Source organism: Arachis duranensis, chromosome 8 (genome assembly GCF_000817695.3).
Source record: "Arachis duranensis cultivar V14167 chromosome 8, aradu.V14167.gnm2.J7QH, whole genome shotgun sequence".
Classification (NCBI taxonomy): Eukaryota; Viridiplantae; Streptophyta; class Magnoliopsida; order Fabales; family Fabaceae; genus Arachis; species Arachis duranensis.
This window is the reverse complement of record NC_029779.3, coordinates 16,550,713-16,554,121: the sequence shown is the minus strand read 5'-3', so window position 1 is coordinate 16,554,121 and position 3,409 is coordinate 16,550,713. Positions and strand designations below refer to the sequence as shown.

Below are 3,409 nucleotides of genomic sequence, written 5' to 3'. Positions count from 1 at the left end.
CCACACCCACCACTGACAGTTGTGGTAGCAGCATAATGAGACCTAACATCCTTGTCAAGAATTTTAAGTTGAAGCCTTCACTCATCAAATTGGCACAGCAGGATCAATTTAGCGGCAATTCTCAAGAAGATCCAAACATGCACATATCTAGCTTTCTACAGATATGTGACACAGTTAAGAGCAATGGAGTCTCCCCAAAAGCCATAAGATTGAGGTTGTTTTCGTTCTCTCTAAGGGATATAGCCAAACAATGGCTACAGACTCAACCCTTAGACAATATAATAACGTGGGATGATTTGGTTAACGAATTTCTAACCAAATACTTCCTACCACAAAAGTTGGCACGGTTGAAGAATGATATTCATACCTTTGCCTAGAAAGATGGAGAATCACTCTATGAAACCTGGGAGAGGTACAAAAAGATGATGACAAAATGCCCTCATCATGCATTCCCTGAGTGGCTGCAAATTTAGACCTTTTATGATGGAATATCCCATGCCTCCAAGACCTTAATTGACTCATCAGCTGGAGGATCCTTACATTGAAAGACACCTGAAGAACCTCTAGAGTTGATAGAAATAGTGGCTAACAATCACTATATGTACCCAAACGAAAGAATAATGAGAAGAAGAGTAGTAGAACTAGATACACTGGATACACTTTTGGCACAAAACAAAGCCATGTCCCAACAATTCAACTCACTCACTAAACAAGTGGTGGCACATGCAAGTCTCGGCCATAGGAACACAAGTCGCAACATGTGATTTGTGTGCAGGAGCTCATAAGGATGAAGATTGTGAACTATTCAAGGGCAATTAACCCTCTACTGAGCAAGTAAAACATATGGAAAATCCTTCGAGAAATCCACAAAATGATCTATTCTTAAAGACATACAATTTCGGATGGAGGAACCATTTTAATTTTGGTTGAAAAATCAAGGACAGAGGACTTTTAATACCCCATCCCAACATCAGCACCTCCAGTACAACCATAAAATCTTCAAAAGCCTTCCTCCCTTGAGATTGCTTGTCTCAGTCAACCTCTACATTTTTACAACAAACCGAAAGCTTCATGCAAGAGATGAGAGCAAGCTTTAAGAATCAGGAAACCTCTATCAGGAATTTAAAAGTTCAAATGGGTCAAATTACTAAGAAATTAAAAGAAAAATCCACAAACTCCTTTCCAAGTGACATAGTACCTAATCCTAGAGAAGAATACAATGCCATTAATCTAAGAAATGAAAAGGTGGTGGCAAAGAACCCACAATAAGCAAAGAATGTGAGAAGCCCTCATAGGAGAATAAAAAGCAAACACAATACATTCATACACGACCATCCGTAGTACCAAAAGAAGATGCAAGGGAAAAGACATATACACCCAGGATTCCATTCCTATAAAGGTTGCAAGAGGAGAGTTAACAACAACAATTCTTCAAATTTCTGGAAGTGTTCAAGAAACTACAAATTAACATCCCGTTCGCAGAAGCCTTGGAGTAAATGTCCCTTTATGCAAAGTTCATGAAGGAATTTTTGCTAAGAAGAGGACTCTAAAAGAAGATAAGACAGTGATTCTCACCAAAGAATGCAGTGCTATTATTCAAAGAAAATTGCCACAAAAATTGAAAGAGCCAGCACTACAAGAAAATCGTCGGATACTGTCGGATTCACCGGCAAATTTATCAAGAAAATCTGATGGTAATATGTTTACCGTTAGATTTAGCGGCGAAATAAATTCGATGGTATAAACCTCGTGGATAACTATTTATCGGCAGCTTTTTTCGTTCGTCGTTAATTACTGACAGATTTAGCGGCGGATATAAATTTTCACTTGGCTGATAGGAAAGAAAACAGATAACACCGGAGTCTGGATTTGTGAGAATACAGGCAGTGATCATTCTGATTGGTATGGTATATATATGTTATACAATATAATTCAATTAAGGTATTTTTATTGCACTACAAACAAGGTGTGTATGTTTAAATGTGAATAATATGATCCAAGTTCATGACATGAAACACAAAAAAACAAGGACTACAATATCTCTGAAATAAATGTAACCGGAAAATATAGGCACTACGATCCTTTTATTCTACCTCAAAATGCACGACAGATATACGATTTGCCTTATCCGAAGTTATGCAAGTCTAGTTGGGTTGTTGTGGTTAAGATTATGTCAAGAGATTGCATCAAGTCTGATGGGACAAAGGGTCAGTAACCTTATCGAATTGATGACCTAATTCCTTTGAAAATGATGGTTGACACCAGTGATCCGATCACCCTTAGGTCGGCTGTTATGAAAGATGACATTATTGACCTTAGGGTAGACGAGGACACACTACCTCTAGAGGACGACGATCTTCAAGAAGAAGAAGAAGAAGAAGAAGAAGAAGAAGAAGAAGAGTTTGATGATAGGGAAATTACCTTAAAAGAGGAGGATAATGAACCAGAGGAAGAAGATGATGAATCTGAATAAGGTTTACCTAAATATAGTTTAACTAGCTTGTTGTATGTTTAAACCTTATTTTAGTCAGATCATATAATTACAACGCACGTTAACCTTAGTTCTATCTTATGTATTTCTTTATTTCTTTCGTGTTTTTATTTTATATGTTTGATCTTTCACCTCATATATAAATCACTTTTTCAGGTGAATTACTAATTCATACTTTACTTATTGGAAGTTATATTTTATTTATTGGGAATTGATTATTGATTATTAACTTGCAGGGTCCATTATAGATTGAAGAAAATGAAAAAATTGATTTTTTCGTGAGATTTACGTTAGAATTTTTTCGTTTTATATTAACACTCAATCTTTAACTAAATGATGTCATTTCATAAGAATGAAAATTAAAACGTATCTTATTTTAACGACTAATTTTAATTTGAACTCAAATTTTAGAAACTAAATTGAGTATTATTAACTCCAAATTAAATGGATCAGCATTGTACATATTCAATAAAGAAGTGTTACAAATTATTACAAATTATTTTATAAAAATTTTGGGGCATGAAAATCTCGATTGCAGTTTGCCAATTGGCTCTCCATTCCTGGATAGATTGTAGATAATATGCGATGTATGTCCTAATAGATGATTGTGAACTCATCTCTATCTTGTTATGTGAAAAATGTGTATTTTAGGGCCTCTCTAACATGGTGGAAATCTATCTCAGCTCCTTCGAATAAGGCAATAATGCATCAAGTAGTCACTGCTATAAACAAATTCCTATTTTTCCTTGAAAATATAAGACCCTTTGATTTCGTTGAAAATTAAATAAACAATATATTATATAAATTAAAAAAAAAAACTAAAATCACATTCACATAAAAATCATCCGTGCTAACGTAAATTATTTAAACTAAATAAATTAAAACTAACTAAAATTAACATACATATAAATTTTATCA

General features: G+C 34.5%; 1 non-coding gene across 1 annotated transcript; it reads right to left on the bottom strand.

Annotated features, from left to right (window-relative positions):
- Positions 1-343: 343 nt before the first annotated feature.
- LOC127741340 (small nucleolar RNA R71) lies at positions 344-451 on the bottom strand. The gene has a single exon (XR_008002292.1). It is a non-coding gene; the product is annotated as a small nucleolar RNA R71 (small nucleolar RNA).
- Positions 452-3,409: the final 2,958 nt, after the last annotated feature.